At 46.1% G+C, this 16,154-nt stretch overlaps 1 protein-coding gene across 2 annotated transcripts in view; it reads right to left on the bottom strand.

Annotated features, from left to right (window-relative positions):
* Nucleotides 1–11,476, bottom strand: part of PRR5L (proline rich 5 like) — a 260,905-nt gene extending 249,429 nt beyond the window's left edge. Inside the window, exon 1 of one of the 2 annotated variants that reach the window (XM_086959532.1) lies at nt 10,475–11,476. The gene's annotated coding sequence lies outside the window, so the exon portion shown is untranslated. Of the gene's footprint in view, nt 1–7,110; nt 7,822–10,474 lie in introns of those variants that run through there. The other variant, XM_086959533.1, reaches the window with a different exon arrangement.
* Nucleotides 11,477–16,154: the final 4,678 nt, after the last annotated feature.

A 16,154-nucleotide genomic window follows, 5' to 3' on the forward strand; every position in this document is an offset into this window, starting at 1 on the left:
CAGATTGAAATAGGGAGCAGTGCCTATAAATACAGCAGAGCTTCAACCAAGCGCAGATTGAAAGAGGGAACAGTGCCTATAAATACAGCAGAGCTTCAACCTAGCACAGACTGAAAGAGGGAGCAGTGCCTATAAATACAGTAGAGCTTCAACCAAGCGCAGACTGAAAGAGGGAGCAGTGCCTATAAATACAGCAGACCTTCAACCTAGCGCAGACTGAAAGAGGGAGCAGTGTCTTTCAACGCAGCAAGAGACCTTCAACCTAGTGCAGACTGAAAGAGGGAGCAGTGCCTATAAATACAGCAGACCTTCAACCTAGCGCAGACTGAAAGAGGGAGCAGTGTCTTTCAACCCAGCAAGAGACCTTCAACCTAGCGCAGACTGAAAGAGGGAGCAGTGTCTTTCAACGCAGCAAGAGACCTTCAACCTAGTGCAGACTGAAGGAGGGAGCACTGCCTGTAAAAAGCACAGCAGACCTCCGACCTAGTGTAGATTGTAAGAAGAAGCAGTGTTTGTAAACAGCACAGCAGACCTTTAACTTAGTGCAGACTTAAAGAGGAAGCAGTGTCTGTAAACAACACGGCAGACCTGCGACCAAGTGCACACTGAAAGAGGGTGCAGTGCCAGTTAGCAATGCAGTAGCCCTTTCTATCCAACGTAGACAGAAGGTCAGAGCAGTGCCTGTTAACATAGCAGGAGGCCTTCAACCTAGTACCGACTGAAAGAGGGATTCAGAAAGAACCACAGCACTCATCACGGCCACCGACAACATGCAACACCTCCTGGACCAAGGAGAAACAGCGGCCCTCATCCTGCTTTACCTCCCCGCGGCCTTTGAGACGGTCTCACACAAGACCCTAATCAGAAGAGTATGAGCAGTGGCATACAAGAATTCGCTCTCAAATTGATCTGTTAATTCCTCACAGGAAGAACCCAAAGGGTGAGGCTGCCACCCTTCACATCAGAGACCAAAGGAATGGGAAACATCCTTTGCAACAAACCTTTTTCCACGCAGTACCTTTACAACGCAGGAATTACAACTCAAGTCGTTACAGCGACTTGTGCTGGAGGGCTCTGTAGGATAGGGAATAGTTTAATTTACTATCCAAAACCTTCCCTACTATCCATGGGGACTGGAGTAGGAATAGTAAATTAATCTATTCACTATCCAGCGCCCCCCAACACAAGTCGTAACTACTTGCGTTGTAAAACCTGTGCTGTAAAAGCATGCGTGGAAAAAGCATGCGTTGTAACGACATACATCCAAAGGAATAATATGCAGTGCCCCATAGGGATCGCCCCTCAGCCCTACTCTTTTCAACATATACATGACACCACTAGCCAACATAATGTGATCACAAGATAACACTGTCATCTACGCCACTGATATCCAACTCATCCTCGCCCTGATCGAAAAGACCACCAGAATCAACTTTTCCCGACTGCATGGGCACGGTACCAGACTGGATGTGAACCAACTGCCTGCAGTACAACTCGGGCAAGATGGAAATACTGTTCTCCGCCAACAAGATCTCTCATGGGATTCCATCTGGTGGCCATCAGAGCTAGGTCCAACACCCACAGACCACGAAAGGAACCATGGGATCATCGTACATGCCAATGTCAATACGACATCTCAAATTAACTCACTGTACATCTCCAGCTTCCATATCCTATGCATGCTGTAGAAAATCTTCAAACAGTTGCCTCAGAACATCAGACAAAGTATCACAGAAGCACTCCTCACCAGCAAGCTAGAATACGTCAACACTCTATATGCCAGAATCTCCAAACAACGCCTAACAAACAACAGACTCCAGACCATCCAGTACGAAGCTACAAAACTCATACTGGACCTCCCACATGACAACTCAGCTCAGAAAGCTACACTGGCTCCCCATTTACAGGTGCAGCCAGGCGCGCATCACCCATTGGCCTCAAAGGACTTCAGCCCCCCCCCGTGTGTGGCAGTCCAGTATGAGACACTTCCCGGGCCGCTCACAGCCGCACCCGAGCACTTCACAGGTCTTTAAAAGACCTTGTGCAAGTTAATGGGGCTTTGTTGTTGTTTCACCCTTTCTAAGGGCCCCTGCAGCTCGACTCTGCTGACTGCCTAAAGATTCAGCCACCCCTGAAATTTGTTCTTAGCCGCCCCCGAAATTGGACTCTAGTTGCGCCTCTGGGTGAAGCCCATACAAACTGCTCATGCACACATACAAAGTCCTACGCAACACGAGACCAGAATACCTGAACCGCCGCATACTCTTTTACCAACCCACCAGAGACCTATGTTCTGCCGCGTGCACACAAAATCCCAGCTACTACAAAAGCAAAACTGGAAGGGACTCATTCTCCTACATTGCACCCAAGACATGGACGGATCTCTATCAACACATCAGAGCCTCCTCCTCACCTCTTGAGTTCCGCAAGAAACCTTAGACCGTGCTCTTTATATAAGTAGCTTGGGACCTCACACCTGCCCAAGCACCTGGATTGCCTCTCGGGTGAATAGTGCGCTATACTAATCAACATGACATATCATGATGCGTATTAAAACATAACATTATTTTGCATTGAACATAATCTGAAATCAAGGTTTTGTGTTTTTTTTTTAATTTGTAAGGATCGAGGTGCTATCACCCCCCTCAAAGCAGAGCATGGGCAAAAATGCTCCACCATCGAGGAGATTGTGCATCAGATGACAGTCAAATATGGGTCATCACTCGGCCTGATTCATGCACAGATCAGTCTAGCCGTTAAGGCTGTTTCTTATCTCACTAAAACATATTTAAAGATCGCCTTCTGGACACAAACGATTTACTTTGCGATCAGATAAAACGGATGATGACCTTTTAGAAAGCCAATTTCACCACGGGAGGCCTTCAACCAATCAACAACACTTCTGAATTAAAAGTCTCCGCTCCCAGGCCCCCCACTAGGCAGAGAACACGGTTCATGCTTCCCTGCCTGAGCCAAGCAGACACAACAGATTTATTCTGACAGCACAACCACTGTGCATGTACTAGCCGACAAGTAGGTAACAGCCATCAGTATTACCAACATCTCTCCTCAAGGGGGAGGGTGGGGGGGCAGCTACCACCTGCAGGTACTGAACCCCCTCCTCTCATGACAACCAGATGTAGGAATAACCACTCAGATGTGGGTTTTGAGCTCACTGTGCCACTGGAATCAAGCTATCCTGGCTGAAGAGGGGTGAAACCCCGAAACCAGTCCTAGGATGCTTGTTGCTGGTCCAGGGAGGACCTGGCTTGGCAGTTCGGGCTGGACTATTCACATGAGGCACAGGGTCAAGACTAATATGCATATGGCCAGGTCTAAACTAGGGTGGCATGATGAGCAAAAGAATAATGAATTTAACCCAGATCTCTTGACTTGGGGTGAATGTTTTGATTTGTTCTGCATTCCGTTCATCAATTGTATGTCTTTTGCACTCAATAAGCCCTCGCAGAGCGACTCGCAGAACCGGACCAACAAACTAGGAACCTGCTTTGGCTAAAGAGCCCACTCGCTGTTCTAGACCCCAAAGCCAATTCATACAGATTCCAGTTATTCATTAGATCTCAATGTTTCAGCCTGTGAGTGACATAGGTAGACAGGTACGCCTGGAACGCAAGTATACATTGCGCAATGTTTTGCTGAGGCGTTGGGGGGGGGGGGCAGCACCAAACTCTGCCCCGAGTCAGTGATTTCTAAGGCACCCAGAAGTGCTGTGAAATTTAAATAGATTGAGCATGTAGTTTCCAGTAGATCCAACCCACTTTAACCACTCTGGGTCAGAGATCAGAACACCACCACAGAGATCTGCAGGCTACAAGTTTGACTCCTACCAGAGGCTAGGGGGATATAATAGGATCCAATGGATTTGGCTCTAAAAGCTGGTATTTTAGAACAAAGATTACATTATAATCAATAACAGAAATTCAGAAGTAGTGGGCGAAGGCCTACTGAGGAAAAGACCCAAAATAGTACAAACAAACAAAAAATGCAGCAGCCAGCCAGGAGAGTAAGGTCAGGCAGAGCCCTATTGATCCACGGAGAGAAACCACAAAGTCCAGATACAACTCCTAAAGCCAATGACCTCTCACTGTGCAACACGCTGAACCAGAGTCTAAAAATACAGATTAGCTGCAGTGCAAGAATAAGCCAAAATGCCACCTATTCAAACAAACCTACAATGAGAAGCGCAACACTCTACGATACACGAGATGGACCCGGTTCAATACCACGCCGGCCCCATATCGAACGACAAGCAAGCCATGCACTTCCTGCATCCTGTCTATAGCTGGATCCAGTACTCCAATCAAACGCAACATACGTCAACGCCTCCTGCCAGTGATACATAGAACAATGTAAGTTCATATTAGAGCAGACACTTCCTGTCACCTCAAGGCGCTATATTGAGTCTACATCAGCATCATAGCGGCAGCAAACTGACGCTCTCTAGTTATGTAAATTTAACTTCAAAGGGCTACGGTACAAGCATTCCTGCTTGATGCCCGCTGTCAAAGGCCTTGTCCATCTAGGGGTCAAGGTGTATCTGTTGAACCGATTCCTAGTAAAGAGTAGGAAATCACTGTTAATATATGCTTGTTGTACAACGTCCTTTACAGGAACGACATATTTGCGAGCAGACATTGAGTTATCCCTGTTCCAGGACAAACCTCTTGCTCTCATGTGTTAGTGCATTATAAGTAGAGGGTTGATGAAACAGTTGTTGGTCATGTACAGGGCTCTTGGTTTTATTGTATTTATTTTTTTGCCATTTCAGTCTGTATTTATCCATATTTATTTTTTGCTAATTTTATCTGTAATTATCAATATTTATTTTTGGTTTTGTGGAAAAAAAAAAGCTGAAAGAGGTATATTTCCGAATTTATTTAACCGATAAATATGTGCTCATGCTTGAATATCTGCCAGGTTTCAGTGCTGTGAACACCCGCAGAAGATAAATCTGTGCATTATATGAAAATATGCAACTTTCAGTATCAACCTTGTGCATATCTTCTGCTGTTAAAGCATCTTTACTAAAATGCCTTTTTTTTAATCCCCTTATCTATCAAACCACACATCTAATGGCCCGGCCGTCATGGAAAACAGTGTTTAGAATTACTCAAAAAGCACCCCAATTTCCGTTTTTTTCCACATTTAAAAATAAATACAGACAAAAAAATAAATGTTTCTGTCTGTATTTATCTGTAAAAATCAGTAAAAACGGAAAACAGGGAGCCCTAGTCATGTAGTATCTGGAGCGCTGGGACACCAGTGGAAAACAGCAGTGACCAATACAGATGGTGCCCAACAACCTCTAAATACTTTGGATTCCAGAGAACAGGCCTTACACCAGCCCACCACCCTCTCGCCTCCAACCTCTAGGATGGGATATTTCCTAACAGCTTAAGCAGACCGCGGCTCAGACCAGTGAACAAAAAAATCTCCACCCTGAAAGCCCACTTGTCTGGGAGAAATGACCACCTGACAGTGTAAGTTCACAAACTTCAGATCGAGGTCCGTCAAACCAAGACCACTCTTCTCTGCAGTGCTTCAGGGAACCCACAGAACCCTCCTTCCTTCTCCTGTGTCCCAGCCCAGAGCAGAGGTCTTCAAAATGGGGTTGGGGCTAGCAGTGGGCCTTAAATGACCCCATGGGGCTCCAGAGTCTGGTTAAAAGAAGCTTCCTGCTGATAGCAGTGCTTTGTTTTAAGCTGAAAACAAAAGAGCAGCAGTAGCCGCCCATCAACTCCAAGGGTCCCTGTCTCACCAGGTACCTCACAGCAAGACTGCATACACCCTCTTTTACCGTGACCTGATTCGCCACCACGTGTCCTCTACACCCGAGCGCGTGCCTGGAGACTTTTGCAGTGTGCATAGATAAATAACTCACCGCAAGAGCAAGTATGTCCACAAACAAACATGCATGGAATCAAACATGGTTCACACTTTGTTTTAATGCGAGGGGGAATAGGAATTATGCTGGAAAAACCGTTTCACAGCAAAGATGCTGACAATTTGGAAATAAATCGACAACTTTAAGGACGCAAATCTCGGATTCTGGAAGGGCAGCCAGCCCTAGCGGTGCGGCGGAACCATAAATTACAGCTTCTCTGTACCCAAAATTGTGAGGCTCTATGGATAAAAATAAAATGCAAATATATAAAGATGTAGGGGTAGATTACCAATTACTGGCTCATCCCTGCATATCGGCAGGGATGCGCCAGTAATTGTGCGCCGTAGCTCCGCCACCCTTGATGCGCCGCATTTACAATGCGGCGCACCATGGGACAAAAATGGCACAGATGCGTCACGCATCTGTGACGTAAAAGCGGCGCATTGTTGGAGTTGCGTCGCAAGCGCGACGCAGCTCCATCAATCATCAGGGGGGCCCTATGTGCACATTGCTGCGTCAATACTTACGCCTGCTTCAAGCAGGCGCAGGGTTTTTGACGCAGCATGGGCCCAAAAGTGAGTGAGTGAAATCTTGTAGATTTCACTCAGCCACTTTTGGGAGGTGTTCCTGCGCAGGAAGGCCCTCCCCTGCGATGGTACGCCTCTTCTGGCGCAGGTCTGTACAACGTGACGCATCTGGGAGATGCGTCACGTTGTAAATACCCTGCACCGTGGCGCATCTTTTGCGCCGCCGCTGCATGATGCAACGGTGGCGTAAAAGAGGCGCAAGAGGCTTGTCGATCTGCCCCGTAGTGAAGAGAGTTTGGCTTAGGCTACGTTGACAGTGGTCTCCTTCACTACCTCTCTGTTGCTTTTTACAGCTGGAATTACATTGCCAGAAATACCGAGACGCCCCACATCAGGTGTGACTAGCTCACGCCAGTTGCACTGTGGGACTTGCAGTTTTAAGCATTAAAGTTCCAGTTTACCAGTAGCAAAGGGTGTCTAGTGCGTGGAGCTGCGGCAGCAGCGAGCACCAAAGCAAGGCGGCAATGGATTAAGCTGCGTAACAGTGGAGGTGAAAAACATATTTTTTTTTTTAAAAGGGGGACCATACTTGGCCCAGTCATTGCGATTGAACCCTGTATACGATCTAATTCAATTAATTATTAAAATAATTTTCACTTTTAAGAAAGTTCCACTCACCTGCTGCCACTTGGGCATCCGAAAAGTCATAATTTCAGCCACAGCATGTTAAAACGGGGTTCCAACCCGCCCTGCCGGTCCATCAGCAGAAATATTTAACACCCGGGGTAGAATTTCGTCTTCGCCGGCCGCCGTCCACCCCTGTGCCTCCGCCACGCCCACCGACAGGGCAGCTCGTGCGTTCACAGCATCCCGATCTGGTCACCCCTGCAAGCAACAGGTGCCCTTTGACCCCAGGCTGCAGAAGGCACCGGGCTCCCCTCACCTGCTGCATTCACGGGCATAAAAGGGGGAGTGAGAAAGAGCTGTGGGGTCGCGGGCAGCAGCCTCCCAAGTGCCGGGCTCTCAGATCCAGCCCAGAGGGAGTCCGGGGAAATAAAATAGTAGAGCCCCTCTGCCTTCCCCGCTGCCAGCCCCTCTGCCCGCCGCGCCCTGCAGCTGAGGCAGCAGACGCGATACACACGGACCACGGGCTTCCGTAACTACATTTGAATCCTCCGTGAAACACAGGCAGACGCTACAGGCGGTCCTCCGGCGGTGATGAGAGCTTCAGATGCGAACAGGGGCTCCTCCCGGCACAGGGTCGGCTCCACAGCATCGCGGGGTGTGCTTTAAGTGCCGCAAGTGCAACAAAGTGGCAACAAGTGACGTGGGAGTTTTCGAAGCGGTTGTTGAAAGAAACGCTGTACCCGCGGCACTGACAGCCAGACACAAGAGGCTGTAGGTGGGAGGGACCGGCGGGTGCGGAGGACTCGAGAGGTCAGCGGGGATGGGGCAGCCTGTGCGGTCACCGCACGTGCGGCGGAGCGGGCAACGCGGCGAGGGCTCGTGGGGCCGGCACTCTCAGGGATGGGGCTCTGACCCTGGTGGCATGTGAGAGACAGAGTGTGTGCGAGAGAGGGTCACAGCAGAGGGAGTCTTGTATGAGAGAATGTCAGAGTACGTCTCAGTTTGGGGAAATCTTTGTGCCTGTGTTTGAGAGTTTGTGTAAATGTGCGTAAGAGCGGAAACCCGCCGGAGGGGATTTCTGAACGTACAGGGGGAAGGAAGCCCGGCCGCGAGAACCAAGTTCGAGCTATTTAGGGAGGGAAGGCACGTCCTGCAACTTAAAGAAGCCCGCAAGAAGGGGGAGGGGCGGACATCGGTGCCACCAAACATTCCGATAGCCTGTGCAACGATGTGTGTCCGTAGGAAGTGGAGCATTTCTGTGCACCTGAGGAGTAGGGTGCCAGGATACACACATCCAATAAATAAAAATGCAAATAGCATAGCAGGACTGTGCCACTGTAGGCTGCATGCATTACAGCTGACATCACATTGGATTATATGCACACAAAAAGAAAAACGCTCCAGTCCTCCGACAGGAGTTGGCGAAACAGCATTTACGGAAGAACGTGGTTAATCTGCATAACCTATCCCTTTTCAGACAACATTTTCTATCGCAATATTCCGACCATGTGGACAGTCCAGCCATCGTCGCGATTTCCTTGGAGATGTAAGTGTCCTGGACTCTGGGACTATTCCAGATACTTACCTGAGCCACTTTCATTTTTAGGTCTGGTCTAAAACAGTGTTACCTGTCACGCCAGCCTCGCATAGCATACAGATATCTTCACTAATAGACAGTTCGTCCATTTGTTTCATCGACTGTTATTCACATTTTTCTACAGCCCACCACAGCTTAAGCCTTAAGGGGTGGGTTAAGAGGCCGGACCATTTCAGCAGCTGTCTCTACTGCACGGTGAATTATAGCACTTTTAACGATCTCGTGTGGACTACACACAAGCCTAAATAAGTGCACTTTAGTAACAGGACTCGTTGGACAAAGCGAACATTTTCGAATATTTTTTCCTTTCCATTTCTGTTACTTTTTATTTAACAAAATGAACTCACGAGTGTTGAAACTAGCTCTTTAAATTGCAGTAATCGAATGCCAATCGTGCATTATCTTTCCCCAAGTTGTGCCAGTGCGCCTTGAAATTAAAAGGGTGTCTCTACCTGTTCTGACTACAACTGCGTGATAGGGACAGCTCACACTGTTTTAACCATTTCACATTTCCAAATGCAAGCACAGGACTGCCAAATGTAGTCACTGTTTCATTTTCTCTCTTATGTTTGTGGTATATGCTACAAAAATAGTAACTTGCAACAATGGTCTTAATGCCAAACCAACTGCTTCTGCCAACGCTTGTTTTTTTTTCACTGAGGCACCTGAATATTTACCATCTACAATTGTATCCATTAAATAGAGTCGATCACAACAATTAAAAGCTACCCAATATCGGTGAGGCTGAAATCATCAGAGACTATGGCATCACTTTAATACAGTTCTACGTAGAACCCAGAATGTACTGCTTCTTGGCGCTTTGAATTGAAGTTAGTGGCATGCATGGTACCGCTATGAAAGTAACACTGACCAGAATTTGAACTAGTGCAAAGCAGAATGAACACACTTCACCATAGTTCAGCAGTGGCTCCATGCTATGGTACGCCTTCAATCAGTCCTGGATTTACTGCCACCTGTGCATTGCATTCTGGGATTTGTAGTCTTATCTTTAACATGTTACGCATTGCCTCCAAAATCCCATCGTGTGCATTGACGTTGGCCTAAACCAGAGGTATTCAAACTGCGGGGCGGGCCCCCCTGGGGGGGCCTTAAGTGATCCCAGGGGGGGCGCCAGGCTCTGGCCAGAAGAAACATTATGCTTTGTTTTCAGCCTAAAAAAATTTGCAGCAGTAAGCACGTCTGTAATGGGCCATCATTAACTTCCTTTGTCATTTAAATCCTGACTGAGAGAAGGTGTCAAAAGGGAAGGGACTTCACATTTTCTCCAAGACCCACACTACTATTTCGAATAACCACACTGTGAATCCTTTGCACATTAGTAAGGTCTGCCTAACCGGAATTGTATGTTTGGAAATCATGTATTTGTTTGCATTTTTTAAACAGTGACAGAACTTAGCTGCAATGTTTGAATAAGTCTAGACATATTTAAACATTGCCAGTTAAATAGAATAATTGTGAAATATTTTGAGGGGGGGGCCCGGCGAATTGTTTTTCTACACTGGGGGGGCACGAAATTAAAAAGTTTGAAGACCACTGGCCTAAACAGTCACGACACTAACAGGTGAAGGTGTTGGGCACGACACTAGGCCAGTGGTCAGTAACAGACGCAAAGTCCACTCTGAGCTTGGCTGCCAATATTTTAGACCAGAAATCCGCAAGAAAACAATATACATTGTTAACAGCCCAAACCATGTGGAAGATGAATCCAACTGGAGCGCAAATCTCTAATCATCCACTGTTTAATCCATTAACCAGTTACCAATAATGCTTTGCGTAAAGGTGATATGTGATACTTACAGGAGAAGAGCCAATCACCACGCAGTTCCTCTGCACTTAACCTTCCAACAATGTCTTCAAAAAGTGTCCAAAAATAGCGCCGGCGCAGACCTAGCGCCGCGATAACTTCCACACGTGAGCAGCCAAGCGTGGGGAGGTGCTCGCCCTCTCCCCCGGTATAGAACTCTGCACAGAGATGACGAGAAGTTCCCCCATAACTTCCTAAACCAGATACGTTTTATTGTAGCTCCTTGAGGAATAAAGCGACAGTTATCAGCCGCAACGGGACGAACCGAGCGCCTCAAAGCCCAACGCAGCGCTCGGTGAAAGGCACCCAAGGAATCAAAATATTAGAGTATAAGTGAAGGCGGGAACTGCTGCCCAGCCGAGGAAGAAGAGAGCGAAGTTTGGTTGGCAGAGTCCGCCCGCCCCTTTTTAATTGCGCTTTTTTCAGCAACAAAGGAGCCAGTTAAAGCGACAGTACCGCACAGAGCACACAATGCGCCGTAGGGCTCAGGCGGCTGGGCATCATCGCAGACTCCGGGGCTGTGTTTGTTGTTGTGCCCTGTGCGCTGGGGTCGCTGTCTAGGAGCTGAACAAAGGGGGCTGTGGGGCAGAAAGACAACGCAGGTTTTCATCCATCTCCGCAGTGAATAGTTGCAAGGCGAGCACTTTTCGTAATTTGTTCACGTGTGATGTTCTCCTCGTGTAACAGTTCTGTTCCTTGTGTGAAGCGCTCTGACGCCTTCGGGTAAAGTACGCGCTATATAAAAACGCATAAATAAATAAAATAAATAAATAAACTTGTCCCTTACCACGCCACTACCGCTCCTCTGCCCCTTGATGTGCCCACCACGAAGCAATACCACGTAGCAACACGGCAACTTTTCTCAGTTTCCACACTGACCAGCGGACCCCATTTTTATTGCGCTTCTCTGAATGGTTCTGTAGCGCTTCAAAAAATGGGTCCCTTCTCTGTGCGCTCTCGATTTCTGGTGCCTAAACTGAAGTCCTGAGAGTCCGGACAGTGCCAGAGCGGTGTAGTGTAGCTCTGGGGTTCGGGGTATTGCAGTGAAGTTCTGGTGGTCCAGGGTCGAAAGGCGTAGCTGTCCTGAAGTCGTAGTGGCCCAATTAACGCACCCCCCCCCCCCCCTTTCCTGCGTCCCAGCACTGGCTGCAGCAGCTTCCAGGGCACACACAGTTCTTGAGCTGCTGTGTGCTGGCTGGGCAGTGTTTGGTGTCTTATCTCAGCCTCACCTGAGTCCGACAATTTACATGCCTTTGGGAACCCTTTGATGAAGCTTTTCCCCCTCCTACCCCCCCCCCCCCCCCCGAGTGGGTATGGGTTTTAGGGTGGCAAGGGCATTTTAGGGTTCAGGGTGGGTATGGGTTTTGGGGTGGCAAGGGTAATTTTAGAGTTCAGGGTGGGTATGGGTTTTGGATGGCAAGGGTAATTTTAGAGTTCAGGGTGGGTATGGGTTTTGGGGTGGCAAGGGTAATTTTAGGTTTTAGCGTGGGTAGGGGTTTTGGGGTGGCAAAGATAATTTTAGGGATTAGGGTGGGTATGGGTTTTGCGCTAGGAAGGGTAATTTTTGGTTTTAGGATGGGTAGGGGTTTTGGGGTGGTAAAGGATCATTGTAGGTTTTAGGGTGGGTAAGGGTTTGGGGATGGCAATGGTAAATAGGTTTTAGTGTGGGTAGGGGTGACTTAGGGAGGGTAAGGTGTTTGCGGTGGTAAGGGTCATTTTAGGGTTTAGGGTGGGTTAGTGGTTTGGAGTGGGAAGGGTAATTTTAGGATGGATATGGGTTGTGGGGTTGTGGGATTTTAAGGAAATGTGTGTGTATGTGTGACATTGCTTGCATCAGCAACCCAATCAATGGGAATTATTTGTGGAGAAGGGCAAGCGGCATCCACTAAGGAAACCAACTATTGGGACTTCATATACCAGAATTCATAGCGAACTCACGCCCAGTGGGGCGGGGACTTACACCATTGAGTCCACGCTGCAGCCTTCCCCCATAACTACAACTACCATCGCTTATGAACAAACCAAGCACAATATGAGAGAGAGTTTTAGAGAGAGAGGCTACTCCCGCAAGGCACTGAAACAGGCAGAGATACGAGTGGAGAAACAATCTACAAAAGAGATCCTAGCTAAAACGACTTCTGACAGAATCCCCAAAGAAGCTACTATCTGGTTTATTACTAGTTTCAGCAGCCAGGCAGAGCAGTTACATAAGATCTTGAAAAACAGATGGGGTATTCTGAGTCAGGATCCCGTCTTCAGGAACAGAGTAGGTACCAATCCATCCATGACCTACATGAGAAGTGCCTCACTCAAAGACCTTCTCGTACACAGTTATCTCCAGACCAAGGAGACAAATTGGCTCAAACAAGCTAAGGGCTTCCGTAGGTGCGGCAACCGTAAAGCATGCGGAGATAGAAGCAATGTATCTGAAACACGTTGGAAGATTCCCAAATTGATCACTTGCAACACAGACTTATTGGTATATACCATTGTGTGGCCTTGTGGCCTCTGGTACATTGGCTCTACAACTTTCCCAGTTAAAAAGCGAATCTTAGAGCACTAGAGGGCAATCGCTAACAGAGACCACAGCTATAGCACAGCCAAGCATTTCTCGGAGAAACATGAGGGTGACTATACTAAAGCCATATTCTTTGGGCTAGACACAGTACACCTCAACCCCAGAGGAGGCAACCGGCAAGCAGCACTCCGCAAATTAGAATCTCGTTTCATCCTATAGGCTGGCACGAAATACCAGATGGACTTAATGTAGACGAGGAGATGAATTCCCATCTTTAGGATAGACAAGCAGACATATTGGCAATTTTTGGTAGATGATCCACACCCCACCTCTTTCCCTAAAATACTTTTATTTTTATTGTTTATTCAGTATGTGCTGTGACTAGAAAATGTGTTGAACCTTTTGCCCATATGATTGCGAACATTGTAAAGCATTTCTGCAACTGGATCTGTTTATAACAGGGTCGACTTTTCTGATGTTAACTGTTGTGTTCCGTTGATTTTTTACAGATACACGTGACGGTGATACAACATGTAGCTAAACCCCCGTTAAAAGTATGCGCATCAGAGTGGATGGAGAAGCCTCGGTTCCTCACTACTACAAGTCACCATAGCCATCACTATGCTGTCTACTATTGACCCTTGGACTTAAACATCACAAAGCGACACACTTGAGGATGGGCGGCAACGTCACACAGCCTAAATGGGCAATTCAATCCCAGAGTGTGAACACCCGAGTAAGGTACTATACCTGAATCCCTCCCATCTCCTTCCTAGTACTGTTGAACCACAGATCACAACAACAGCTGAATACACCTATTTGACATTAGCCTAAAAGCAACAGCCCCTGTGGGTACTATTCCCTGAGTAACCCTATCCCACAGTAACACCCCGCATACTTATGTACCAGTAGACTCCACCAGCAATGAACTGGGCAAAGAATAGGGTCACCAACGGCACCCACTATCACCCCCTGTCACTCCTGATAAGGAGTTTAGAAACACACACCAAGCAGTCCATGCGCTGCATATGGGCACTAAAATGCAACAAATAAACAATTCCTCGGGATAGATAGAAATACTAAACAGTATGTCCAAGAGAATCCTATTTTCAATCTTCTTGTCGATATAAATCTATATAAAATTACTTGTATCAATTTCAAGTCAAGGACATTTGCATGCCTGGGTAGTCACAGCCGCGGGAGATCATAGGAGTGAGGAGATCGTAGGAGTGAGGAGACTATAATCTGACCAAGAGGAGAAGCCGATAGAATTTTTCACCTCCGTATAAGCGTTTGGAGAGAAACAGAGTGTAGAGGAAAAGGCGCACCCAACACTCATTTTTAGATGGTCTTTAGTTGTAGGTTTGCCAAGATTGGTGAAATTGAATGTTCTTGCATTCGACTGCCCTAGTCCTGATGAGGCCAACTATGAATAGTGGCTGAAACGCGTCGTCAGAAATTTGGAGACACCACAATAAATTGAAATAATATAGAACAAGTTGAGAGTACCTACAAAATGAGGGGACTTCAGGGTGGTGATCTAATTGGGAAGGGTTTGCACATTGTGGAATTTAAAGTGAAGTGCATCCTGTTTTGAAAGAACGGCGAATAGAGCAACAAGACAGGAATTTGGTCTGTGTTTGTGGTTTATGTATAAAATGTAAATATATGTATATATATGGTGTTATGTATATATATGGTGTTGAAATGTTTTGTGTATATGTGTTTTTCAGAATATAAAAAAAGAGACAACTTCTTTCAAAGATACGTGTGAAATAAATACAGTTCAAAGAACCTTTCATTCAGTACATATATACCTTTTGGCCATTGACTATGGATTATTGAAATTGATACACGTTATTTTATATAGATTTGTATTGACCGGAAGATTGAAAATAGGATTCTCTTCGACATACTGTTTAGTATTTCTATCTATCCCGAGGCACTGTATATTTATTGCATTTGCATATTCTTACCCAGGTGCCTTAGGGTTAAATTGGGTTACCCCTGTTTTAAAGTAGGCATTATGGGCACTTAGCAGGAAAATTCTAATGCAAATTTCACTTTGAATTAATTTTACATCATTTCATTGGTAATGTCACAATGTAAATTTGTACTGTTTTTATAAAAACATTTTTTTATGTCTATCATCACATGTGATGACCATAAATACCATGTACCTTTAAATGAGATGAAACTGGGTATGAGGTCATGTGACCAAGACCATGGATGTGGTTGAAATGTGTAGTCCTTTTGTGCAGTGTAAATAAACACTTCTGCAAACAGTTCAGTGGGCTTGTGGAGACTTTATTCTTGGATGCTCCTTGCTATGCAATATATATATATATATATATATATATATATATATATATATATATATATATATATATATTCACGAGAAACGAAATCCAGCAAAACAGATTGCTTGAGCTCACACAATACATTTTAGCAGGTAAGTTTACTTCTTTTGCAGATAAGGACAATGCGTTTCGACCACGTCCGTGGTACCTCCACATGCTACGCTATTTCTGAGCCTCGTTGGTACAAAGCCATTTCTGAAACAAAACCAAACAGACGATATCGTAACAAAGCATGGGATTTCACAAATGCATGAGTTGTAAAGTTTGTACCATAGCGAAAAATACAAAAGAAATTGAGATGGCAAACTAAAAAACTTGAAGATAAAACAGAGAAGATCCTGCAAGAGTCAATTTGTGATCTATATAGTGGAGTGTCCCTGTCCGCTTAGATATGTGCACAGCACCACATGTGAGCTGAAGATAAGGATACTAGAACATGTTAGGACAACAGTGAACACTGATAGCAGTAATGCCATAGCAAAGCATATGAAAAAAGCACACAGTGGGAATTGGGAACTACTAACTTTTTATGCAGTGGAACAGGTGGAGCAATAGTTCCGCAGTGGAGACAGAGAAAAAATCCTGCGGCAAAAGGAATCCAGACATATACTCAATTTTCGAACTCACATCTGTGATGCATACTAAAATACTGGGATCAAATAAAACGTGATGAACAAAAAATGCTGGTTGAATGCATCCAGCATTTTTTGTTCATCACGTTTTATTTGATCTTAGTATTTTTGAATACTGTAAGTGATACTACAAGTGATAATACATATAAGTGTATGAACTGAC

The sequence above is a fragment of the Lissotriton vulgaris genome, chromosome 2_2 (genome assembly GCF_964263255.1).
Source record: "Lissotriton vulgaris chromosome 2_2, aLisVul1.2, whole genome shotgun sequence".
In the NCBI taxonomy this organism is placed as follows: domain Eukaryota; kingdom Metazoa; phylum Chordata; class Amphibia; order Caudata; family Salamandridae; genus Lissotriton; species Lissotriton vulgaris.